This window comes from Macaca nemestrina, chromosome 15 (genome assembly GCF_043159975.1).
Source record: "Macaca nemestrina isolate mMacNem1 chromosome 15, mMacNem.hap1, whole genome shotgun sequence".
Classification (NCBI taxonomy): Eukaryota; Metazoa; Chordata; class Mammalia; order Primates; family Cercopithecidae; genus Macaca; species Macaca nemestrina.
Genome location: NC_092139.1, coordinates 45,360,958 through 45,388,936, shown reverse-complemented (window position 1 = coordinate 45,388,936; position 27,979 = coordinate 45,360,958). Strand labels below are relative to the sequence as shown.

General features: G+C 38.4%; 1 long non-coding RNA gene across 1 annotated transcript; it reads right to left on the bottom strand.

Moving 5' to 3' along the window:
* Nucleotides 1–27,776, bottom strand: LOC139358969 (uncharacterized). Its single transcript, XR_011614470.1, has 3 exons — nt 27,725–27,776; nt 27,089–27,229; nt 1–15 (listed from the first exon to the last, which is right to left on the bottom strand). It is a non-coding gene; the product is annotated as an uncharacterized lncRNA (long non-coding RNA).
* Nucleotides 27,777–27,979: the final 203 nt, after the last annotated feature.

Sequence of the window (27,979 nt, the reverse complement as noted above, 5' to 3'; positions counted from 1 at the left end):
ATTTCTCTCTGATGTCTGCTGAGGATGGGAGAATATAGTATAAATTAAGAGACCTGCAACTAGATACGCTGGTGATTGCTGAAGCCTGTGACTAAAGACAATAGAGAATATTAGCTCAAGATTAAATAAATTTAGACTAATTCAGAGGAAGATGCCAAAAATAATTACAGAAACATTTAAATTTTCAGCAGGATATGGTGTTCTCTGAAAACATAGTAGAGGATCCTATTGAAATAATAAAGAAATGGAATGTGGTTGTAGTCAGAAAAGGAGAACAGATCCCTGAAATAGGCTACTTGGCCCATCTGTCCCCATGGGGTAGAGGGCTAAAGGAAAGATAGTTTGAAAACTTGATCTTTACGGTTGTTCCTTTTCATGGCCTGCATCCCTGCTCTAGAGAACTGGCTTGGAGCCCAGGCAGTATGGATTCACAAGAGGAAGTGGCCCCTAGCTTGGCAGCTGTTCATCAGAGTCCACTGTACAGAATGATACTCACTGGATGTTTGTGGGGAGCTATGCATGTATGCATTGTGGGGAGACATTTAAAGCTGACAGGTGATTCTTTGGGCTGGACAGTAGAAAATTAGCAGAAAACTTTTACAAAACAACACCATCATTTTCATACAACTGGCTGGCCTAATTTGCTATGTATTCACCTAATAAGCCACTGCACACCCTCCACTTCATAAACCTGTCTGGCTAAGAGAGTTGCCCGCATTCAAAGATTAGGAAGAAACCAAAAATCTCTAACATTCAAACCAGGCAAATATTTATCCCACGTTAATTGAGCAACTATTTGCACATAGACACTGAACCAAGCACTGTCTGAGGCACAGGGAATACAGTGTGAATTAGACTGAAGCATTGTGGCACTTCCTTCCAAAAAGATAAGAGTGTCCTATGCAAAGAACAGGTGAAGGCTGCTCATGGGGAAGTTACTTTATGTAACAGAATCCCTTCAAACAAATTCCAGTCTACAAACCTAAAGAACTTGCAGAGAGCGAGGGAAGTAACATACATTTATAGACAGAGATCTAACAATAGTTGATAGCAAGAAGGTCAGCTAATAGCACTCACAATGGGAAAACAAAACGAATGCCATGATAGGAAGACGGAGCAGAGCAGAGGCCAGAGATCGGCCTTCCCCAGGGAAGGGGGTCCCCTGGGGATTTCCATACCCTGGCCATAAACTATATGGGAGAGAGAGCCTTAGTGGGGTTGTCACAGGTCTTCCCAGAAGAGTGAGGGGCCCTCAACAGAAAGAGCCCTGGAGTGCACTGCTGGATTTCCCAAGACTGGGGAAGGAGCACTGATTGAGCACGTGTGTTCACTTGTGAAAATTCGCCGAGTTGTGTTTTCATGATTTGTGTACTTTTCTATTTGTGTGTTTTACCTCAATAGAAAGTTTACTAAAAACAATTGAGGTGTATAGACAATGATGAAAGTAAAATAAAATTCTTGGCAGAGAGAACAACATGAAAAGCATAATTCAATTGTTATGTTTGTATGTGTGCTGAGAGACAGAAGGGAGAGAGGCAGAGAGAAAGAGGGGGGCAAGGTGGCGGGAGACAGAAATGCAGTTTCTTAGTCTTAGATAATGCATAAAACTCATGGAAATCTATGCTTACCAAATAGAAAGTGATAGGCATAGACCTTCAGTAAAGTTTTAAAAGTTGCAGGAAATACAATGACTATGACAAATGGGAGTTGTCAGGTTGAATTTCTTCCATGAAAAACCGCTGGTTCAAACTAATCCACACTTTCAGGTAATGAGAACCTGCACCTCTCAAGGGAACCTAGAAGAGATAATACACAGCCATATTTTGTGTTTGGTATTGTCATGGAAAATACCCTAGATGCCCGATTGCAAAGAATAATGAATCTCGCTTATTAATTCATTTATTCCAGAAATACTTGTTGAGCCTCTACTGTGGGCCAGACCATGTAGTAGATGCAAAGATATATATCAGAGAAGATGTTTCCAAGGATAATCTATGGTAATAGAGAATACAGGTAAAGAAAAAGTGAGAGCAATGAATCTCAGTACCAGGATTAAAGGCTATCTGAACAACAGGAATGCAAATATGGATAACTGGTAAAATTAGGGATCAGCTAGAAGGATACAAGAGGCTTTTGGGAGAGGATGAGACTAAGAGAACGACATTTTGAGAGTATTGCATTTATGTTAGAATACTAACTTCCATGTTTCCTGTTGCCTTGGAGTTAGACGGTGTTGCTACACATTGACAGAGGACAAGGATGACAGCCAGGGAGCTATCACCACATCTCACTCTTATCACTTCAGTGTAAATGGGCCTGACTTCCCAACTGCCAGAACCTCTCTTTCTTGCTGGAAGGTTTTTTTTTTTTTTTTTCCTGGCTGTTGGTGCCTGCTCTGCCTACACATCTTCACAGCAGGCTGGAAGCGCCAGGGAATTAACCACCCCTCACCCAGAGCAGCGCTCGGTTTATGCTGGATAGATTGTAGAAAATGGTGTGTTTATACATAGATGGGTGTATAAGTGCTCCAGCCCTCTCAATCCCTGGTGGGACAACTTTAAAATCTGTACTGTACACTGACTTCCAGAGTTTTTGGCCACAGTGATAACCGTATTGAAAAATACACCTTGCACTGGCTTTCTTCTTTTCCCTGTCTCTCTTTCCCTCTCTCCAATCTGTGTTTCTTGAGATTATCTCATTAACTAATCTTTCATTCACATCCCCTGTTGCTTCTATGGGAACCCAAACTAAGAAGCCCATGAAACTAGTTTTTCAGCCCTTAGCACATCATCCATAAATGGAGACAAGGTGATCAAGAGAGGCTGAGGAGGGCTGATAGTGGAGAGAATTGTTGGAAAGCATGAATTTCCCCCACCACAGAAGAAAGGTAGTGGGGAAGTAAAGGAGAAGGGTTGGTTATGGAGCTCCACTGGGAAAACCTGACATATGCCTATGGAATTTAAAGGTGGGAGGCACAGGGACTGATGCCTGACTCCTACTTGGAGAAGCAAGAGAGTGTGCGATTGAATGGAACTGACAATAGGCACAGAGAACGTTTCCTGTGGGCCAAGCATGCATCCACAGGACTGAAATGAGATGTAGGTTACTGGAGTTGCATAAAGGTTATAATCCTTCTCTGCTGTGTATCTATACCCTTGCAATGTCTCTCTGCAGCTTCTCCTGTTAAGAGTCTCTTTCCTCACCCCTTGCATCTGGAAAGGCCTTGAGACTTCCTTTAGCCAATAGAATTTAGTAGCGATGGCGCTGCCCCAGTTTCAAGTCTGTGCCTTAAGATGCTTCACACACTTTGATTCTTTCACAAACCCTGCCCATTACCACATTAAAAAGAATGAGCTACCCTGCTGCATGATTTGAGATCACATAAACCAGATTTACTGTTGGACATGTAGTTGTTTCTTCTTTTTCTTTGTTTTACTTTTGCTGTTAATTCTTTTTTTTTCTTTTTTTTAAAAATTTATTTATTATTATTATACTTTAAGTTGTAGGGTACATGTGCATAACGTGCAGGTTTGTTACATATGTATACTTGTGCCATGTTGGTGTGCTGCACCCATCAACTCATCATTTACATCAGGTATAACTCTTTTTCTCTCTTTGCTAGCTTGGGATAGCCTACTTCATTCTCCCTTGTCATTGATGGTTAATTTTTATTATCTTGATCAACCCAGTTGCCCCAGTCAAACTCCTGTACAAGCAAGAACTGACCTGCAAATGCTCAGTGAGAACCATAGAACTCCCAACCCAGCCAAACCCAGCCTAAATTGCTGATCCACAGATTGTGAGCTGAATAATTTGTCATTATTTTAAACTATTAATTTGAGAGTGGTTTGTTACACAGTAAACACTTACTAAACAGAGAGTGAACATTTGGTATCGATTATATTACATATTTTTTCTCTCTGGAAGTTGAGACTATTTTTAGAGTGACCTGAAAAGTATGTGATCCACATAAGGGAATGTCTAAGTTTGAGGAAAACAGGAATCTCAGAGGTACATTCCTCCTCCTATCAGTTAGGTCCCTACCAGTTATATAAACTGTTATGCAACTTCTAAAATCTCACTAAGTTCTAAGCACTTTTACTAGATCCTAAGTCTCTTGAGGCTGAAAATCATGGCTGACCTATCTTCCTGGTGAGATAATATAATTAGCTGTATCCTGAATGTCTCTCTCTCTCTCTCTCTCTCTCTCTCTCTCTCTCTCTCTCTCTGTGTGTGTGTATGTGTGTGTGTGTGTGTAAATGTCTTTGATAATTAAAAACTAGTGAAAAACTTCCTCTCACTTAACTTGTCAAAATAATTCATTTTACTTTTCATATAAAACTATCACCTGGAGTATAACATTTACTTTTCAGTCTAAAATCTTAAAAATTGCTACTTAAAAAATAGAAAAAAGAACCCTGTGAGATTATACTACAATGAATGTGAAAGTGCTCTGAAATATTTAAGGAGGCGAGAGATGCCACGCATGGCCTCAATGGGGTGCATGCAAGAGATGCTCCAGGAACTTGGAAGAAAAGTATGAAAACAAGAGCAGAGAACCAGCGTATACTGAGCTCTCCTCTCAGACACACAGTAGGCCAGTCAAATTAAGTGGCTCTCGACTGAAGAAAAATGTGCCAATTAAAGGTAGGGGAGCTGGGCATAGAAGAGAAGGTGGTTGGTTAAAACGAGATATATAAAAAGGAGAGTAAAATAGTAAAATAAGGGTAAAAATTGTGAAAGTCAGTGAGTTAAAGATATTTTGCTAAAAAAAAAGCTTCATTTTTATCTGTTGCCATAGAATTAGATATAGTATTTTCTCACCACAATTGTAATCTCTTGTGTTTGTGGCTGTGTCTTTCTTATTCCTTGTTCCATCTGCTTTTGCTTTTGTTCGAAATTTTCTTTGTCAGAATCATGAGATATTTCATCTATTTTATTAATGTTTCAAAGGACAAGCTTTTGAAATCATTTGTCTCTTCTTTTCCCCCATTTTAAAATATTTCAAAATTTCCTTAACTGTTGTTTAATTTTGCTGTTCATCTTTCAGTTTTGAGATGAAAAATTACTTTTTAAACCAGTTATCTCTTTCAATAATGAAGACAATTAAGGCTATACATTTTCCTCTAAAGATAGCTTTTGATTTGTTCTGCAGGTTTTATTATGGATGACGTATTCCTTTTCATTGACCTCTGTACAGGTTTTAATTTCCCTTTTAATTTCCTTTTTGATCAAACAATATTTAGAAGCATCCTCCTTCATTGTTGTCACGTCATTAAGATTTTTTGTCATCAATCATTTATCTCTAGTTTTATTAGCTTATTATGAGAAAACGTAGTTTATAAAAGCTGTTCACTTACACACTTTTCTGTTTTTCTTTTTCCCCAGTGACCACATATATGATCAACTTTTAAAATTATTCTAGGAGTGTTTTTAAAGGTACTTTCAAAGGATAAGATGTAATTCATATCAAGTTGTTTATTAATTGTATTTTTTTATTTTCTCTGTTTTCTATTTTTTCACTAGATCTTTCAGTTTTGAGAGAAGGATATTGATGTTTTCATCATAATTATATTTTTAGCAAGTTCTCCTTGCATTCCAAATAAAATTGCTTTAAGATTTGAGCTGCTATGGTGATTGCCTCACATCAGTTATGACGGCTGTATCATCTCCAATTGTGCTGTTTTTCACTGTATCATGTCCCTTTGGTGCCTGTCTGGTTCTACCAAGCTTAAATTCTACTTTGTTGATATTGCCATTTTTGTTGCCCTTTTGTGTCCATTTTTCTGGGTATCTTTTTGCTCACTCCATTTATATTTATGTTATTTTAAATTTAATTTAAGTATTTCTTATATATAACATCCAACTGTGTTTTGTTTTACAAAGAAATGGGTTGCCTTTGCCTTTTAATGATGAAATCTTATTCTTTTACCTTTTATATGGTGACTGATATACTTGCTATATGACTTTTATCTTATTTTAGATTTACCTTTGGACATATAGCTGTTTCTTCTTTTTCTGTGTTTTACTTGAGCAGTTTTTTCTTTTTCTCTCTTTGCCAGCTTGGGAAAGCCTAATTTTTTCTCCCTTGTTATTGATGGTTAATTTTTATTTTCTTGATCTAAATGATCAGATACCAGTACCTACTATCCTTTAAAAAGGAGATTTCTTCCTCCTCCTTAGAAAAAAAAATCGTCAGTTTTCTTTCTATTTTGCTTCATTCCAATAAAATGAAATTTTAAAAAGATACTTCCACTCTTCTTCCTTCCTTTTGTAATTCCTCTAAAGAGATGCTGAAATGTTTTTGTTATTTCCCTGGTAACCATTTCTCCTAGGCTTGACAGATGAGATCTAGTAGTATTTATTAACTTTCTAAAAAATTAATGTTTTCTTAATTTTATTTCTTTATTTTCTTAATTATTGTCATTAATTTCTGATAGTACACATTGCAATATAACCTATTCTTATTCAGTTATGAACATTGTTCATGTTTACCTATATAGCTGAATATATATGAGCTTGTATAAATATTTCATACAAATATATACACACATATGTACGTGCAGCTTGTGTATACATAATCATTGCTCACTCATCTTTTCGGGTTTCTGAATTTTTTCACTTGTCTTTGGGATAGAGTCTTTTTAGCACTTTTCTCAGTTGGCGTATTTCAGTTTTATTCTTTCCAAATTATTTTCTCTCCTCAAGTAGCTTTTGTTTACCCTGACAGATAAATGATATGTTGGCTGGATATAAGTTGATGCTGTTCCATTGTCCATTTCCTTCCACTGTTGGTGGCATTATTTTACAGTGAATTCCGTTTTTCTGACTTTCGATGTTCTTTTTCTTTAGAAATCAGGAATTTATTCATGATGTACATATGGATGTGTCTTTTTTTAAAATCCAGCTTGAATCTTAGTGAACATTTAAAATGTGCTACTTCAGGTTTTCATTATCTCTGGAAATTATTCTTCTAGTATTTATTGTTGGTTTTTCTCTATGCATTCCTTTTTGTTCTTCTGCAACTACTATTACTCACATTTTAGGCCACTGATTCCATTCTGCGGATCTCTCATGACATCTGTCTCCTGGTAGATGCTGTCTGCTTGAGAAGTTCTCAGATTGACCTTCCAAGTCTGCTGATGTGAATCTCAGCAGCTCCATTTTCTCTTTGAATGAATCTACTGCGTAAGATATACACAAATCTCCTTTAAAATACCTTTAATTTATTTTCTAATTCAGGGTTGGTTTTTTTTTTTTTTCTGCTCTAATAATTCCATTTTGCTGAGTGTAAGTCCTGAGAGTTCCACTTGATCTTCTCTCTGGCTAATGGGTTCCCATAGTTTGCTTGTTATTTTCCTTTGATGGCTCCTTGGAATTCTAGCGTGGTGGCTAGAGTATCCTAGCAGGGATCCTACAGTCATGGAAAGCACAGGCGCCTCTATCCCCCTGAGCTGCAGTGTAGAATCAGGCAGGCTGGCACCTGCTGCCTCTCTTATCTCCCCGTAGTCTCTCTCCCCTAAGGAAGGAAATACTCAGCTTCCTTGTTCATCTCCCACTTGGCATTTTGGGAATTTGGCACGTTCATACTGAATTTACATCAGTACTCCCTTAAGGGACCCCAGATCTTTGTATGCTCAGTCTTTCCCCAGAATTTTCTGTTTTTAGGTTCTTAACTAGGCTATGATGCTGTTTATCATTTTACTTGTTCATATTATGAGGTCAAAAGATCCACACAATTCTCTATGCCCAGGACCCCAGCAGAAGCCAGAGCCTCACTGCATTCATTTGCTATTTGTCTTAGGAGAGGCAGATTGATTAGAGTTGGTAGCAGCAATCAAGGGCACCATGCTCAGAATACCATGTTCCCATACTTCTTCCCAGTGGGTTTGAATGACAGGTACAATCAGCCATTTTAGGCATATGAGCCATTTGTGCTAGCCAGTTCTTTTCAAATTTCAATGTGCATATGGTTCCCTTGTGGATCTTATTAAAATACAAATGCTCCTTCAGTAGGTCTAAGATAGGGCCTTGAATTCTCCATTTCTAGCACTTTCAGGAAGGCACTATGGGCCCACCAATTATACTTTCAGTAGCAAGGTGTTAGAAAGATGAACCAGATGGCCTATATTTGACTAGTCAAAGCAGATGATAGTATTAGAAATGTAAACAAAAAAGAGTATAGTATAGCAAATTGAGATCAGCAGAATGTGATTATCAACAGTAATGTTAGGCAAAACGTTAGGGTCTAGTAGAGCAGTGCAAAACTTAATAAGCCTCCAGAAATTTTATAATAATTTTTCATAAATGCATTGCTTATTTCCCCAATCTCTTTGTTTTATCCTCTTTTTGAACAAAGTTTGCTCCTTTTAATCTGTTATAGAGGGTTTCTTGGATTAAACAAGAAAAACAGGTAATTCTCTTGGTGGAGTTACATGATACATGACATTTCAAGACTCTCTCGTTATTCATTTACTTATTTATTCAGTAAATATTTATTGAGCATCTCTTATGTGCTAAACCTTACTCTAAGTGTTAGAACAACGTTCAACTAGATTGCCTGTGCAATGGATCTTTGTCTGTTTTTAACTGATTCATTGATTTGTGATTTAGTATTCGTCCTCCTGCTTCTTAAATGTAACGCAATTTTCTTTTGGAAAATTATCTTTTTGTCCAGTTTGTTATAGTCACGCCATGATGTTAATTAAGCATTGTGTCCTGTCCTCCTACAAAAGACTTCAAGTACTCTCTGAAGGCTTTTTCTCTATATCAGTATTTTATAAATTTGGCTAATGATTAAATCACTTTGGGGGTTTTAAAAATACCAAACGCTTTGGTTCTACCTCCAGATAGTCTGATTTAATTAACCTGCGGTGTGGCCTAAGTATCAGGTTTTTTTTAGAGCCCCTAACAAGTGATTTTAATATGCAGCCAGAGTTAGACAGCCAATTCCCTAGATCTCTACTCTCATTGATCCAATACAGTCAAGCAGTGAGGCTGTGACCTCAACTTGGCTAGCTGGACTCTCTACCTGAGCTTTGAATCCAAAGAGCAAATGGAAGAACATTCTGTAGCAGCCCTCAAACAAGGCTGCACAGCATTGTCTGCTCCATACTCTCTCCATATCTGTTGTTCTAATCCTTTGAGCTTCCCCATACCTTATCAATAAATACCATTTTTGCTGGGTATATTAATCTAGATTCTCCAGACAGAACCAAGAGAATATACTGATGCAGACATAGAAATATAAGTATGAGAGAGAATTTATTAGGGAACTGGCTTATGGCATTAGGGTGGCTGAGAAGTCCCACAACAGGCCATCAGCAAGTTGGAGACCCTGGGATGCCAGTGGCATGGCTCAGTCCAAGTCCAAAGACCTCAGAACCAAGAAAGCCGATGGTATAACTCAGTCTGAGGCCAAAGGCCTGATAACCTGCTGGGGGACTGATGTAAATCTTGGAGTCCAAAGGCTAGGCAGCCTGGAATTGTGTAAGGACAGGAGAGGAAGAGTGCAACCTAGCTCCAGCAGATAGATGGACACATTTGTCTTTTCTCTGTTTTCATTCTCTTAGGGCCTCCATCAGATTGGAGGGTACCTGCCCACATTGAGGGTGGATCTTCTGTACCTACTCCGCTCAGATAAATGTGCCAATCTCTCCTGGAAACACCCTCACAGAAACACCTCCAGATGATTCTTTACCAGGTTTCTAGGTATTCCTTAATCCAGTCAAGCTGACATCTAAAATTAACGGTCACACTGGGATCAGCTGGGAAGAGTCGTTTTTTGTTTCTTACGGCCAATGAATCTCAACTGAGCAAACTGCTGAGCTTTTTGTCACTCTAAATATCTGTTGAGGGCTCTTGATCTGCTGGATCAATCACAGTCTCAGCCCTCGTTATCGGGCAAGGGAGCCACCCCAAGCTCCATTACATGTCAGTGACTGAGAATTCTCATTGTGCCTGCATGTCTGTTTCTTTGCTTGTTTATTCATTACCATACAAAAAAAAAAAAAAAAAAAAGAAGAAGAAGAAGAAAGAAATCTTCTTTTTGCTGATTTGTTTTTAGGAAAAATTTAAAGATGACTGAAAGGGTGCGGCAAAATTGAATAGACAACTCAGAATGCATGTGACTAAGCAGAAAAGCTGGAAAATATTCTACATTACCAAACAAGATCACAAGCATCTGCTCACAGCAGAAATATGCAGAACTCCCAGTCTCTTTACACGTTTGCATGGAGACCAAAGTGAAAATGAGATGGAAAAGATGTAGACTATCACAACTTGCTATCTGGCATTTGCTGTCTCTCCTACACACTCACTTAAGGTTTCTGGTCAGCTTTCCTAGAAGCACTTGATTTATCGAAGGCAGGGTCTCAGAACAAACCTGCAGGGGCAGAGAAGGGCAGAGGAACGAGTTGAATAAGGAAGTGGTCCCAGCTGGAGTCTAGCCTCAGTCTGATCACAAGGGGAGATCTGGAGTGTGACTGAAACCACACAGTTGAAGCAAGATGGCTGGCCTTTTGTAGCCCGTATCAATTATTCATTGGCACTCTCTCAGGCACTTCCAGAACAGGCGTATTTGCTGGAGAAGGAGGCAGCCATTAGTTCTTAGCAGCCAATACTTGCAGTAGTTGAGAGACGGGCATACCTGCTGGTGAATGTGATCCAACAGCAACTTCTATACCTGAATAAATACTGTCACTCGCACTGCTCCTCAGTATTTTCATCTATAAAATGCAACAAAAGGCTGGGTGCAGTGGCTCATGCCTGTAATCCCAGCACTTTGGGAGGCCGAGACAGGTGGATCACCTGAGATCAGGAGTTTGAGACCAGCCTGACTAACATAGTGAAACCCGGTCTCTACTAAAAATACAAAAATTAGCCAGGCATGGTAGCAGGCGCCTGTAATCTCAGCTACTTAGGAGGCTGAGGCACAAGGGTCACTTGAACCAGGGAGGTGGAGGTTGCAGTGAGCCAAGATCGTGTCACTGCATATGTCAGAAAAATGCCACTTTCATGCACTTGCTACTGCTTGAAAATCACCTTTTTCTTGAAACTTTTGTTTTATGCGAAGTCTTGGAAAGGAATACTACCTTGAATGCTTCAGTGTATGCCTATTTAACAAAAGGGGTATTTATTGATAAGCTGAGAGTTGAGTGATCTGGATTCTAGTTCTGCTTGTGTTGCTCTTTAGCAAAGTGGCTTTGGGTAAGTGGTTTATGCTTTCTGGGATTCACCATCTTTATTTACAAGAGTTGGGGGTTGGAGTAAATTCTTTGAGTTACTTTTGAATTCTGAAATCTTGTTAGGTGCTGATTCGATTTCTCCTCCAGTGCAGGGAGGAGGCAGAGATAATTGTTGTTTGTTTGCAAGGAACAAGTTTTCATCTTGCAGCCTTAATACAAAAGCAAGAGAAAGAAATGTAATAGCTCGGAGGTAGCAGCAGCTTGGCTTTGTTTGGATTCGGGGTCTCTGATACGACATATTGGATGTGTCAATGGAATGTGATTTATTTTGCTTCATAACATTTGGGAACAGATATTTGGTATTTCATCCAAGGAAAGCAATTTGCAGAAACCTTTTAGAAGGTGGCTGGAGCATCAGTAATCGGTGCCATTTCTTTAGGCCAACATTTCCTTAAAGCTGCACAATCTTTCATTTTAATCATCCCTCTCAGCAGGCTCCTTTTAGGGCTCTGGAGCAGGGCACCCACCCCTCAGAAATGAGGTTCTATTTTTAAAGTCCACCAGCCAACAAACCCCCTATTAATCGTGTGAAATCTGCTCAGATGGCTGCTCTTCCGGGTTCTCCACCTCCTCCCCCTACTCTCTCTCTGCACAGCCTCCCCTGGAAGATATTTTTAGCTCTTAGCAGCTACATCCTTGAGAATTTCTAGGCCTGTGCTACACTTCGTGCTCAAGCAAACATTTCAGAGATTCCAGTTTTTATTCCTAATATTTTTGAAAAGATTAAGAATGCCACTCCTTAATACAATTCAGTATTAATCAATCTGAACTTCAAAGTCTTCATCTATCTCAGAATCCCTCTTTCTTACAAAGAGATAAATACCTTATTTATTCAAAGTTACTTAGTCTTTTCCTCATAAGGATCAAGTGTGACTTTGATCCATGGTTCAAGACAATCTCTCTCCAAGGCAGCCTTGGAATTATTTTGGGGGTGGGAAAATCTGGGCTCTCCCTCTGCACACATTTTGTCTAAGGGTTCAATTTTGAATCAGGAAATACAGATGTCTCGTTAAGAGCACTGTACTAAAACATATCAGTTCTAGTTTAAGAACCCATTATGGTATCCTGGGAAGGAAAAATCATCAAAATATTTTCAAAGCACCTATAGGAATTCCAATAAATAACATACATAAAGAATTTGGCTTTGCAAATATGATCAGCAGTATTTAATCACCCATTTTTCACAGCCAAAATCATATTGTTTAGCATGTTATTGGTGGTTTTGATTTGTGGGTTGCAGTCTTTTTAAGTGCTTATGAATAGGTAATAGAAGTATACAGGAAAATACAAATTCCAGGAAAACAGCAAACAGTGAAAAGGATCTCCCTCCCACATCTGCTTCCTAATTTCTCAAAATACACGTGTATGTGTGTGTGTCTCTATACATATAGAATATTATATTATACATATATGACACACATTTATACGTACAGATATTTTATATATGCACATATTTAAAGTGATTCTTGGTTGCTATGCCACAAATGTTTTGCACATTGCTTTTTTTAATTTTATTTTTTCATTAAACATTGTATCTTGGAGCATATTTCATATCAAACCATAAAGATCTGTCTCTTTTTTGATATCATGTTTCATTGTTCGGAGGAATGAGAATTTATTTAGCAAATCCTGATAATTGGCTTCTAATTAGGAAGGGATACTGAGAGGGAATGAGGAGCTCTTGTTCTGTGCAGAATATTGGGCTAATTAACTCTGGTTACTTAGTGGCTATTTTGTGAGTTTCTAAGAATCCTAATTTTGATTCAACAGTAGCCTCTTCCTTTTCCCTTGCTCTTTCTACTCCCTTTTCTCTCAAAACCTGCAGCAAACCCAGGTGATTCCTGCCTAGTGATATTGGTAAACACACACACACACACACACACACACACACACACACACACACACATCCCAAAAACTAAAAACACAGTTTGAATGCCTTTCAAAGGTGAGTTCTCCATAAATAAATAAGTTTCCAAATGAAATGTCACGATGGTGTGGCTAAGGTGTGCTTGTTCCCCTTGTGTATGTTTTCCGGAGCCTGTTTTCAACTGGTACAAAAATCTCCCATTTGTTCTTCTTGTTCAGAGCCTGTGGTTTATTTTCTCTTGTCTGGACACTGTTCCATGAACCCCAGGAGAGATGCATCATCACAGAAGCCTTGGCATTTGTCAAACAATGAGCAGCGTGAGGTGATGGAGCCAGGCACCCAGCGGGGACCCAGTAGAGGCTGCATGGGCTGGCTGGCAGGTGGCCCTGATAACTTTGGGAGTGGGGAATCTGCATTGACTGCCTGTTCATCTCCTGTCTGAGGATGAAGTGGGAGGACTCTTCAGTGAAAAAGCACGGCTAACTCCAAAGTCACATTTTCCAAAGCAGCCTTGCCATTCACCTACATTTACCTGCTTTGGCTTCTAGAAAAAAACAGGGCTTCATCTTTGATCCTATGTTCCTCAATGCATTGTAGTTTTCGAGTCTTATCTGAACTGATGTCTAGACTGACACATTTTGGGGAAGAGCATCCCCAACATGCTGACAGATGGCTGGCACACCTGTTTACCTGAGTCTTGGTTCAAAAAACAATACAGCATTTTGCTTGTTCAAGATTTCCATGTAAAAATTTACACGTTTTCTAGAGAATATGCAGAAAATGAAAACTCCTGTAAATTTAGAGTGGCATCATTTGAAAATAATGTATTCATATTGATTGATTAAACTATATAGACTATGGAGTGTTATTTTCTTTAATACTTTTTTTTTCTTCTTTTTAGAGACAGGGTCTTGCTATGTTGCCGAGGCTAGTCTCGAACTCCGGAGTTCAAGCAATCCTCCCACCTCGGCCTCCCAGAGTGTTGGGATTACAGGGCATGAGCCTCTGGGCTCAGCCTTTCTTCATATTTTTAAAATGACAGCTGTTTTAGATTAAGTTCATAGAATTCGAAATGTGGATTTTTGTAGAGATGTGCTGAGAGAGGCTTTTCAGGAGGACCCTGTGTGGGAGTGAAGGAAGCAGGATGGGGCAGGGGAGGAAGACGGGAAAGGACATAGGCTCATACGGAATCTGGTTTCAGCCTGATCCCACTAAAAAGTTCTGGAACTTAAAGTGTACTGCATAGTTGATCCCCCTGAGATCAGGGCCTGGTCTTTACTATCCTTTTAGTGATTGGTCATCACGGGACCCTGGGGAGAGAGGAAAACTTCAAGGTTTTTCCAGGGGCGGGGCTCTTTAGAGAACAAGTCTCCTGAGAAGAGGGTATTTTCAAACTGTTAGCAGCCAACACCCAAAGCAACTAGGAGATGGCTGCACCAGCCTCGTCTGTGAAATCTGGGAGGGACCCTCAGCATCACTTCAACCCACAACCTAAAGCTAAGTAATTTACATTATGACCTACACATCCAGAGCTACATTTTAAAGAAAGTATTCCCAAATAACGTTTATTGGTCCACTTGTTGTTCAATTTGAATGATTTATATGCTATTCTAGTGTATCCAGATTCACACATACAAAACAGTAGTCATGGTCCACTATTAGGTGGTGACCTGCAGTTTCAAAATGTTGATTTATGTTTAAATACTGCTTAAAAGCTAATCATGTTTAAGTGATTTAATTAGATTTTTAATCCTACTGGATTTTCAGTGTTGCATAACTGGAGTGACCATATAATGTTGCATAACTGGAGTGACCATATAATCAATCGTCCAAACTGGGATGCTTTTATTTACAATGATGCCAGGGCAAGAGGCATTCACCAGAGCTGTCCTGGGAAAACCAGGATGCAGAGGCATGCGACAGCAAGCCACTAGAGGGATTTGTCAGTAAACCTCTATGGAGCAGTTATTGTGCACATTGAGATGGTGGAAGATGTGACACAAATGAAAAGTCTCTGTCATTGGGGAAACAGATATGAGTCAAATGCAATCACATAAACAGGAAAACAGCAACTGTGGTAAGTGCTACAAAGGAGATGTGTGTTTTCAAGAGAGAGATTTCACAAAAGTAGAGAAAGCTTCCCAGAGCAAGCAATACTTGAGCCCCAATGAGAGCCAAAGGATCTAGCCAGATAAAAGGCATAGGAAGGGCCATTTTAGTCTGAAGCAGAGTGAGCATGAGAGAATGAAAGGTGTGCTCTTTCATTTATTTCATCTACATTTAAAAAATTAATATCAATGTTCTAGAAGCTGGAGTACCTCAGGGAACATTACAGAGTGATGAGTTTCCTTTCCTCACAGAGCTTATATTCTGCATTGTGTACGTAGAGGTGGTCAACAGGTAGTAAAACAGAAAATAAATAGCATAATGTTACATAGTGACAGTTGTCACAAAGAAAATAAATTGGGTCATATTTGTGGAAGAAACTATCATTTCCCTGTTATGTAGTCTTAGCACCCTTGTTAAACTTCATTTGACCATATACATAAGAGTTTATTTCTATGCTTGTTATCCTGTTTTGTTGGTCTCCACGTATTTAGAACAGTGCTATAGTGTTTTGATTACTGTAGCTTTGTAATACATTTTGAAGTCAGAGAGTATAAGGCCTCCAGCTTCATTTTTCTTTTTCAGATTGCTTTGGCTATGCAAGGCAAGTTTTGAGATCCCATATATATTCCAGGATGGATTTTTTTCCTATTTATGCAAAAATCATGGAATTTTGATGGACATTTAGATAAGATTTGCATTGAATCTGTAGGTAGTATGAACTTTTAATAATATTAAGTTGCTTTGGGACGTATGCATATTTTAATTCTAATAAGTCTTTTACTCCATGAACATGGGATGTGTTTCCATTTATTTGTATCTTTAATTTCTTTTAGTAATGTTTTGTAGTTTTCTGTGTACAAGTCTGTAGCCTTTTCAGTTAATTTTGGTCCTAAATGTTTTATTCCTTTTGCTGTTATTGTTAATGAAATTGTTACCTTAATTTCCTTTTTGGATTGTTCATTGTTGATATATAGAAATGCAACTGATTTTTGTATATTGACTTTGTATCCTGCAATTTTGCTACATTTATTAGTTCTAATTGTGTGTGGGTGTGTATAATCCTTAGAGTTTTCTAACTATAAGCTTATGTCATCTGTGAGCAGAGCTAAATTTGCTTCTTCCTTTCCAATTGGGATGCTTTCCATTTCTTTTTCTTACCTAGTTGCTCTGTCTAGAACTTTCAGTATTATGCTGAATAAAAGCTGTGAGAGTGGGCAACCTTGTTTTATTCATCTTGGAGTGAAACATTTTACTGTATCACCATAGAGTATAATGTTAGCTGTGGGATTTTCACATATGGCCTTTATTATGTTGAAGTAACTTTTTTCTTCTCCTGATTTTTTGAGTGTTTTTTCATGAAAGGGCATTGAATTTTGTCAAATACTTTTTTGTACCAATTGAGATAATTGTGTGGGTTTTGACCTTTGTTCTGTTAATGTAGTACATTACATTGATCAATTTTTACATGTTGGAACATCCTTGCGTTCCAGGAATAAAAAATTCCACACAATTATGGCGTGTGGTCCTTTTAATGTGTTGTCAAGTTTGGTTTGCTAGTATTTTATTGAAGATTTTTGCATCAATATTCATTAGGAACCTTGGTCTGTTGTTTTCTTTTCTTGTAGCACTTTTCATTTTGGTATCAAGGTTATGCTATTCTTATGAGTTTGAAAGTGTTCCCTTCTCTCTGACATTTTGGAAGAGTTTGGGAAGGATTAACATTAATTCTTTAAATATTTGGTAGAATTCTCCAGTGAAGATATCTGGTCCTGGGCCTTTCTTTGTTGGGAGGTTTTTGGTTAGTGTTTCGATTTCTTTACAAGCTATAGGTCTGTTCAGATATTTTATTCTTCATGAGTTAGTCTTGGTATTGGGAAGGATTAACATTAATTCTTTAAATATTTGGTAGAATTCTCCAGTGAAGATATCTGGTCCTGGGGCTTTCTTTGTTGGGAGGTTTTTGGTTAGTGTTTCGATTTCTTTACAAGTTATAGGTCTGTTCAGATATTTTACTCTTCATGAGTTAGTCTTGGTATGTTGTATGTGTCTATGCATGTATCAATTTCTTCTAGCTCATCCAATTTATTGGTATATAATTGTTGATAGTAATCTCTTATGATCTTTTTTATTTCTGTGGCATCAGTTATATTTCTTCCCATTTATGATTTTTGTTATTTAATCTTTACTTTTTTTCTTAGTCTGAGAATTTGTCAATTTTGTTCATCTTTAATTAAAAACAACTATTAGTTTTATTGATTTTTCTCTATTGCTTTTTTATTCTCCTGGTTATTTATTTCTGCTTTAATCTTTATTTTTTTTCTTCCTTATAATAACTTTGTGTGTAATTTTTTTTTCTGTTTCCCGTCTCTTGAAGTATAAAGGTAAGTTGTTGACTTGAAGTCTTTCTTATTAATGTAGGTATTTACTGCTGTAAACTTTCCACGGTACTGCTTTTGTTGCATACCATGTTTTTACATGTTGTATTATAATTTTCATTTATCTTAAAGCATTTCTAATTTCCCTTTTTTTTTTTTTTTTTCCCCCAGATAGAGTCTCACTCTGTTGCCCAGGCTGGAGTGCAGTGGCATGATCTCAGCTCACTGCAACCTCCGCCTCCTGGGTTCAAGTGATTCTTCTGTCTCGGCTTCCCATGTAGTTGGGATTACAGGCACTAGCCATCATGCCCGGCTAATTTTTGTATTTTTAGTAGAGACAGGGTTTCACCATGTTGGGCAGGCTGCTCTCGAACTCCTGACCTCAAGTGATCCACTCGCTTCGGCCTCTCAAAGTGCTGGGATTACGGACGTGAGCCACAGCGCCCAATCTCTAATTTCCATTGTGATTTCTTCTTTGACCTGCTTGTTGTTCAAGAGTGTGTTGTTTAATTTTCACATATTTGTAAAATTTTCAGTTTTCCTTTTGCTATTGATTTGTAGTTTTATTTTATTGTGCCCAGAAAAAAAAAAAATACTTGGTATGATTTCTATCTTCTTAAATTTGCTAAGACTCGTTTTGTGGATTAACATGTGTTCTATCCTGGAGAATGTTCCATGTATGCTTGAGAGGAATGTGTTCTGCTCTCACTGAGTGAAACATTCCCTGTATGTATGTTAGGTCTAATTGGTCTACAGTGTTCAAGTCTGGCTTCCTGTTAATTTTCTGTCTGGTTATTTTATTTATTATTGAAAACTGAGTATTGAAATCAACTATTATTTTTATACTATTTCTTTCAATTCTGTCAATATTTGCTTCTTTGGATACTTTGTTGTTAGATGTAGACATATTTATAATTGTTTCATCTTGCTGGTGAATCTACAGTTTTGTCATTATATAATGTCCTTTTTATTTTTCCTGTGACAAATTTTAACTTTAAATCTATTGGTTTGATATAAGCATGGTCACTTCTGGTCTCTTTTGGTTATCATTTGCATGAAATATATTTTCTAAACTTTTCACTTTCAGGCTATGTGTGCCCTAACATCTAAAGTGAATCTCTTGTAGAAAACATAGAGTTTGATCTCATTTTTGTACCCATTCAGCCACTGTATGTTTTTTGATTGGGCAATTTAATCCATTTACATTTAAAGTTAATGATGGAAAAGGACTTACTATTGCCATTTTGTTAATTGTTTTCTTCTGTCTTGTATTTATTTTTATTCCTCTCTCTTCCTCTCTTGCTGCCTTCCTTTGTTCTTTTTTGGTGACAATCTTGATTCCACTCTCAGTTTCTTTTGTGTATCTTTTTTTTTTTTTCTTTGAGACAGAGATTCACTTCGCTCTTGTCACCCAGGCTGGAGTGCAGTGGCGCGATCTTGGGTTGCTGCAACCTCCACCTCCTGGGTTCAAGCAATTCTCCTGCCTCAGCCTCTTGAGTAGCTGGGATTACAGTCATGTGCCACCACACCTGGCTAATTTTTTGCATTTTTAGTAGAGACAAGGTTTCTCCATGTTGGTCAGGCTGGTCTCGAACTCCTGACCTCAGGTGATCCGCCCGCCTCAGCCTCCCAAAGTGCTGGGATTACATAGGTATTTTCTTTGTGATTTCCATGGGAATTACATAAAAGTTCTTATAGTTATAACAGTCTATTTTAAAATGATAATTTAACTTCAGTAACATACAAAAACTCTTCATCTTTACATCTCTATCTCCTGCTATATGTTACTGCAGACACAAATTACATCTTTTTATGTTTTGTATTCATTAACATAGTTTTATAGTTATTTTGTGCTTTTATCTTTTAAATTCTATACCACCATTAAAAGTGATTTACGGCCGGGCGCGGTGGCTCAAGCCTGTAATCCCAGCACTTTGGGAGGCCGAGACCGGTGGATCTCGAGGTCAGGAGATCGAGACCATCCTGGCTAACACGGTGAAACCCCGTCTCTACTAAAAAAAATACAAAAAACTAGCCGGGTGAGGTGGCGGGCGCCTGTTGTCCCAGCTACTCAGGAAGCTGAGGCAGGAGAATGCCCTAAAACCCGGGAGGCGGAGCTTGCAGTGAGCTGAGATCCGGCCACTGCACTCCAGCCTGGGCGACAGAGCGAGACTCCGTCTCAAAAAAAAAAAAAAAAAAAAAGTGATTTACATACCATCATTACAATACTGTAAGATTTTGTATTTGGTTATAGATTTATCATGACCAGAGAGCTTTATATTTTCATATGCTTTCGTGTTGCTGTCTAGCATCCTTTCAGTTCAACTTGGAGAAATCCCTCTAGCATTTCTTACAGGGCAGATTGGAAGTGATGAACATCCTCAGCTTTTGCTTATTTGGGAAGGTTTTTATTTTGCTCTCATTTTTGAAGGGCAGTTTTGTCTGATAGAGTATTTTTACTGGCATTTTTGTTCCTTTTAGTATTTTGCATATATTATGCTTCTCCTTTCTGGGCTCTTAAGTTTCTACTGAGTGATTCACTGACAAGCTTGTGGGAGTTCCCTTGTATGTGACAGTCAACATTCTCTTGTCATTTTCAAGGTTATTTCTTTGTTTTGACTTTTGAGTGCTTCGTTGTATGTATCTTGATGCGAGTCTTTTTGGGTTATCCTATTTGAAGTTCATCAATTTTCCATATTTGTTTCCATTTTTTTTTCCTTCATGGTAGGATGTTTTTGGTCATCATTTGAAAAAAAAATAGCTTTCTACCCATTTCCCTCTCCTCATTCTGGAATTTTCATAATGTGCATGTTGCTCAGCTCTCGTAAGGGTTTGCTGACTCTTTCTTCTGCTTCATCAGTCGTACTGTTGAATTTCTGTAGTATTTTTTTCTTTAATTCAGTGAATGTATTCTTCAGAATTACTGTCTGATTCTTCTTTTATAGTTTCTCTTCGTTAATAGTCTTGTTTGGTTCAAGTGTGTGTGTGAGAGTGTGTGTGTGCGAGTGTGTGTTTTCTTTTTCGCTATCATTAGTTTTCTGTCTGTGCTTTTTGTAGTGCATTGACCTTTTAAAAGAAAATTATTGGGCCAGGCGCGGTGGCTCACGCTTGTAAGCACTTTGGGAGGCCTGGGCAGGTGGATTGCCTGAAGCCAGCAATTCGAGGCCAGTCTGGCCAACATGGTAAAACCCCATCTCTACTAAAAATACAAAAAAATTAGCTGGGTGTGGTGGCACATGCCTGTAATCCTAGCTACTTGGGAGGCTGAGGCAAGGGAATTGCTTGAACCAGGGAGGTAGAGGTTGCAGTGAGCCGAGATCGTGCCACCGTACTCCAGCCCGGGCGACAGAGCAAGACTCCATCTCAATAAAAAAAATAAATAAATAAATAAATAATAAAAAATAAAAAATTTGAATTCTTTGTCAGATAATTCAAATTAATAAATCTATGCTTGTTTATAGTCTGTTTTTGGATATCCAGTTTGTTCCTTTGATTGGGCCATGGTTCCCTGTTTGTTTGTATGCCTTATTTTTTGGTGGGAATTTTGCATTTGGAAAAACTGCTTCTTTTCACAGTCTCTGTGGACTGGTTTTGTACAGAAGACCTTCCCCACTCTTCTCAGCTAGAGATTCGGGGGACTCTCAGATATTTTGGGAAATGCATCTTGTCTTGATTTATATGTGTAACTTCCAAGAGTGGTTTGCAAGCTTTTTTATTTTATTTTATTTTATTTTTTTATTTCAGAAACTTGTAATCTTTTGTTCCCTCTGGCACTGCAGCAAGCTGTTGAGCTCTCTTTTGAGTTCATCAGCTTCTAGGTAACCAAAGTATACCTGTTCCATCATAGCTTCTAGTCAGGGGAGATAGAAGGTAATTCCTTAGGCAATAAATCTCCCCCCAAAATTAAAACATTGGCTGCATATTTCACTCTTCTCCTCTTTGCTCCTGGAAGAAAAGTTATGAACTGAACATTCTCTCCTAGTTGCCCTGAGTTGTACTGGCTTCTGTCTGCAATACTGAAGGTTTCCTGGTGCTTCAATATGCCACTGAACTCTCTTTTGTTCTCAGCAGCCCCAGGCACAGAAAGTATGCCAGTTCCTACTCAGCACCCTGATTCAGGTGAGGCAGAGAATCCAGTCCCTTAGGCAGTCCCTCTAAAAGCTAGAAAGGTGTACAAATGTTCAGCTCTTGTCCTTCACTCCTGATGGAGAAGTCGTGTGCTTGACTTTTATTCCCCATTGCATCACGCCATGCTAGTTTGGTGGAGAACTATTATGAGTGAAATAAAATTATTTTTACAGCCATTTCAATGCATCTGTTCTTAGATTTGAACATGTCTGGGGTACTGCAACTTTTTATCTGATTTCTGGAATACTTCTAATGACTTCTTGGGCACTAGATTGTTAAGTCAGTGTCTCTATGAGGCAATGAAGTCTGAGGTTTCCCATTCTGTAACTTGGTCTATAGACAACATTTTAACAAGCAAAAAAATAGTGATGTGAGAGAGGAGAGAGACGGAAGATAGCTAGAAGTTATAAAGATATGGGAGAATTGCTTTAAAATGTAGCAGATACTAGGACATATTGCTTGCTGATGAGAATAAATCAATAATTGAGTCAGAGACAGCTGATGCTCTACACTAGCGCAGTGACATGCAAACTTTCGTGTGCATTGGGAACATATGGCAAGCTTCGGAACACACAGATTGCTGAGCTTTACCCCAGAGTTTCTGATCCTGGGGTTCTGGGATAGGGCACTAGACTGGTCGGCCTAACAGCTTTCCAGGTGATGCTGATACGGCTGATCCAGGGACCACATTCTGGGGGCTCCTGCTCTAAAGAAAGAAGGAAATGAAGTCCTTGAGAAAAAGAAGAAAATGGAGGCAGAGAATATGGGTTTTTCTCTCTTGGTTTTGTTATCTCATTGTTACATTCAGGGACAAGTCACTCAACTAACTTATGTGGTATGTTTGGCCGCATGGTTACAGAAACTGTAGATCTTGGACTAACAGAGAGAATACTCATTTCAAACATTTTCCTCCATTTTCTCTATAATTATCTCTGTTCTCAGATCTCTCTCCATGTCAGATACAGAACAAAAGGTCATATGCGTATTTTACACCAACTAAGTTTACCTTGTGCATGTGAAGATCTCCTTTCTTTGTCCAGAATTCTCACCTCTTTTTCACAACCTTTTCAGATGCCTGTAAGGCTCTAATTTTCTCAGCAGGTAGCAATTTGGAGCAGGTGTAGTGATTTCTCTGACAAGAGTAGTGAGACTTGAAAGGAGCTCTGGGGACATGAACCTCATCAGCTTGTCAATAAAGATTCCAGCATTGGCCACGTTTTAATATTTGCAGCAATTCACACATTGGGGAAACAAGGCCCTTGGTACACTCAGTGAAATGCTAGAAGTTTCAGAAAACATGGCAATAGCCCAGGGGTTTTGACAGAATCTAAATATTGCCTTCTTGAGTCACCATAGGATGATTACGTTAGATACAAAAAAAAATAAAAAATAAAAATAAGCACAGTAAACCTGTGATGTGCAAAGAAAAATGTCAACATTTTCACACTTTAAAACTTATCTCATCAGGGAAAAGGTTTTTTTAGAAGAAAAATCAGCAACTTTTGGTTAAAAAAATAATCTGTCTCTACACAAGCTGCATCTGTTCGGGCGTCTGTCTTCTCCTGTCAGATCTGCTTAAGTTGAAGTTCCCAACGTGTGAAAGTCAGATTCAAGTTCTTTCAGGGTCTGAGAGTATGGAATGTACTAAACACCCAACCACAGTGAACTGAAGTGGAAATTGAAAGGAAATCCATTTTGAAGACTTATTTCCCCTCCTTCTCTCCCTTCCTTTGATGTGAAGAAAAAAGCTCAGCTTCCAGGGTGGTGATAATGGAATTTTTTTTCCAGTTAGATTCTTCATCATATAATCCAACTGTGTCTTAATTCTCTCTACTTTCTTAATACTCCCTGATGTGGCCCAGAGACCTGACTAACTAGATGGGCCCACAATGAGGAAGCCAGCATTGGAAAGAGAAAAAAGCAAAATATTTCACATCAAAATAAAACAAACAACACGACATGGGGCTAAGTGGGAAGTAAAAAATCACAAAGCCGTTTTTTTATAGTACATCTCATTACGTCAGCTACACTCTAGAAAATTAATTTCAACTTTTTTAAAAAGAGACAGGTTATAAATAGCAATTGATTATATACAAAAATTAAATATAATTCTAAAATTCGTACAAGTATATAAATTGTAAAATAACTATATTCACGTTATAAAATACATTATAAATTATAGCATGTATATTATATTTTATATGATCACATTATGGATTAATTACATATGAACTGCAAAATATACTTAAGTATGTACAATAATATTAAATACAATAACTAAAAACACTTAAAAACAGCCTCAGAGTGATGCATGTTAAAGCTGAAACCTAAAAAATCTTGAGTTTATTATTTGAGACCTTTTTTTTTTACCTCTTCTCTGTATCCATTAATCCTCCTGGCATAATGAGTTAGACTTAGTATTTATGAGAAAACAAAATGTGTTTATAACTTAGAAGAGGAAGTTTCAGTCTTTTCCCTAGATGTTGGTATTAACCAAAATTTCTAGGGTTAAAACTACCAGGGAAATTATATCAATTGAAAACAAACAAACAAACTTTAAAACATTTTGAAAATTATAAAGCTGTTTACAGAAGCCTAAAGAGGTGGCAGTCTTACACTCCTGGGGTCATCAGAAAGGAAAGGAAAGGGAAATAGAAGGTAACCGCCAAGCGGATACTGAAGCCAAAAGAGCTGCAAGGCAGGACCCTCCATTAGAAATTATAGAAGGACCCCTAGTATGGGGTAATCCCCTCCGGGAAACCAAGCCCCAGTACTCAGAAGAAGAAATAGAATGGGGAACCTCACGAGGACAGTTTCCTCCCCTCAGGATGGCTAGCCACCGAAGAAGGAAAAATACTTTTGCCTGCAGCTAACCAATGGAAATTACTTAAAACCCTTCACCAAATCTTTCACTTAGTGATTGACAGCACCCATCAGATGGCCAAATTATTATTTACTGGACCAAGCCTTTTCAAAACTATCAAACAGATAGGGCCTGTGAAGTGTGCCAAATAATCCCCTGCACTTCAGGCCATACATTTCAATCCCTGTACCTGAACTATGGAACAACTTCAGCACAGAAATAAACACCACTTCCGTTTTAGTAGGACCTCTTGTTTCCAATCTGGAAACAATCCATACCTCAAATCTCACTTATGTAAAATTTAGCAATACTGTAGATACAACCAACTCCCAATGCATCAGGTGGGTAACTCCTCCCACACAAATAGTCTGCCTACCCTCAGGAATATTTTTGTCTGTGGTACCTCAGCCTATTGTTATTTGAATGGCTCTTCAGAATCTACGTGCTTCCTCTCGTTCTTAGGGCCCCCTATGACCATCTACACTGAACAAGATTTATACAATCATGTCGAACCTAAGCCCCGCAACAAAAGAGTACCCATTCTTCCTTTTGTTATCAGAGCAGGGGTACTAGGTGGACTAGGTACTGGCATTGGCGGTATCACAACCTCTACTCAGTTCTACTACAAAGTATCTCAAGAACTAAATGGTGACATGGAACAGGTCGCCGACTCTATAGTCACCTTGCCCTAGCAGCAGTAGTCCTTCAAAATCAAAGAGCTTTAGACTTGCTAACCGCTGAAAGAGAGGGAACCTGTTTATTTTTAGGGGAAGAATGCTGTTATTATGTTAATCAATCTGGAATCATCACTGAGAAGGTTAAAGAAATTCGAGATCGAATACAACGTAGAGCAGAGGAGTTTCAAAACACCGGACCCTGGGGCCTCCTCAGCCAATGGATGCCCTGGATTCTCCCCTCCTTAGGACCTCTAGCAGCTATAATAGTGTTATTCCTCTTTGGACCCTGTATCTTTAACCTCCTTGTTAAGTTGGTCTCTTCCAGAATTGAAGCTGTAAAGCTACAAATGGTTTTTCAAATGGAGCCCCAGATGCAGTCCATGACTAAAATCTACTGTGGACCCCTGGACCGGCCTGCTAGCCCATGCTCTGATGTTAATGACATTGAAGGCACCCCTCCTGAGGAAATCTCAGCTGCACAACCACTACTACACACCAATTCAGCAGGAAGCAGTTAGATCAGTCGTCGCCAACATCCCCAATAGCACTTGGGTTTTTCTGTTGAGAGGGGGGACTGAGAGACAGGACTAGCTGGATTCCCTAGACCAAGAATCCCTAAGCCTGGCTAGGAAGATGACTGTGTCCACCTTTAAACATGGGGCTTGCAACTTAGCTCACACCTGACCAATCAGAGAGCTCACTAAAATACTAAGTAGGCAAAAACAGGAGGTAAAGAAATAGCCAATCATCTATCGCCTGAGAGCACAGCGGGAGGGACAATGATCAGGATATAAACCCAGGCATTCAAGTCAGCAATGGCAACCCCCTTTAGGTCCCTCCCTTTGTATAGGAGCTCTCTTTTCACTCTATTAAATCTTGCAACTGCAAAAAAAAAAAAAAAAAAAAAAAGAAAAAAGAAAATTATAAAGCTGTTAAACTTAGGTATTTATCAGTGCGCACCTACTATGTATATAACTCTCTGCAGGGCACTGCAGTTCAAAGAAATATGATACCTTTACCTGCCCTCTGGGGAGCTTGCAATCTAGTTCACCAGAACATATCCTGCTAGCTGAATCCACGGATGATTAAAGTTAGAGCTGGCCAGTGAAAGATGTGGTCCCTATCAATTGGAAAAAAACTGCTTTGTGAAGAATGCAGAATTTGAAAATATGGGAGTGTGGCTTAAATGCACCATGAGAAATAATTAGAAATAAGTAGAAATAGCACTTCAGGTGGGAAAGAGGAAAGGCAAAAATAAATTAGGAACATGTTAAAAGTTAGAAAAATAATTTACAGCTCAAAATATATAATAGATTCTGTTAGAGATCAGAAGCCAACTCCTCCTTTAGAACAAAAGGCTAAACCACCTGCCTAATAGCTAATTTGTGACAGAACTGCGGTAGGCCAACGTCTACTATCAAGTTCATGTTTCAAAAAATCCCCTTATTTTTAAACTCTCAATTCTGCTTGTAATTGCATTTTAGACTAATTTACAACAGGAATGGGAAAAACATTTAATCTCAGAATTTCATTGTGTCTGATTGGCAATAGCAAATGGCTACTTAGATCACTTGTTAGGAAGGATTCTGAGGCAGTATCTGGGCTTAGGCCAAATACATTATTCAACGTATTTCTGAATCCACTCTGTCTTCATTGTTATTCACCAAATTAGAAACTCACCTAGAAGACTAGAAGACTAATAGACTTAAAATATTTCTGTGCCTCTCCAAAATATCACATAATTCTGAGTATAAGGCCTGAAGATATCCGTTTGTATTCTAATTGAACAGAAGGTATGCTAATAGATGTGCAGTGATGCTTACACTTGATTTGGACGTCTTCACTCCATAGAGAGCCAGGTTCATCTGACTTTCTCATTCACCACGTCGAAGAATAACACTAGAAATATTTGCTTAGTAAATTCCTTAGGATTCCACAGAACAAAATGGAGCTTATCCTCATTGCTTCAGTAGGGAGGGGAATACAAGGAGATGAAATTTATTATCAGCTCAAAAGCAGCAGATACCAAATAAGGCTGAAAATCAATCATTGTGTCTAAGATAAGAGTAATGGTAAAAGAAATACAGTTTACAACTGTGGCATCATGTAAACACTGTGCCTTAACTTGGTTTAAATTAACATTTACTTTATTGCCAGAAAGCGGGAAGCAATATGATTGGGAAACAGGTGCTAGGGAGATAACCACTTCCTGTTTGTTTTTTTTTTCCCTAAATTCTGAGGGAAAAAAGAGATCGATATTGCTAATGCATATTAAACATCACTTGATAGTTTCCAAGCCATAATTATATCTGTGACTTCATTTGATCCTCTGAAAAGGACAGTTATTAATGCCCATATTCTTGTATTATAAATAAGAAAAATGAGGTTGAGGCAGATAAAATTCTCTATTCACAGTCATGCAGCTAGGAATAGGTGGGAGGACTTCTTGAGGCTCTGACCTGTTTATTCATGTTCATTTCTTGCTTATCCATTAAAGTGTGTGTAGCGTGGACTCTGGAGCCTGATCTCAAATCTCCCCGCTGACACCCAGACCTGTGGTCTATGGCAAGTGATGCACTCATCCTGTGTTATGATATTCTCATCTGTAAAGTGAAGATGATAACAGTGCTGACCACATAAAAATGTGAGGATTCCATTGGTCAGTGGCCTGGCATACAGTAAGTGAAACAATTGAGGTTGTTGTTGTTGTTGGG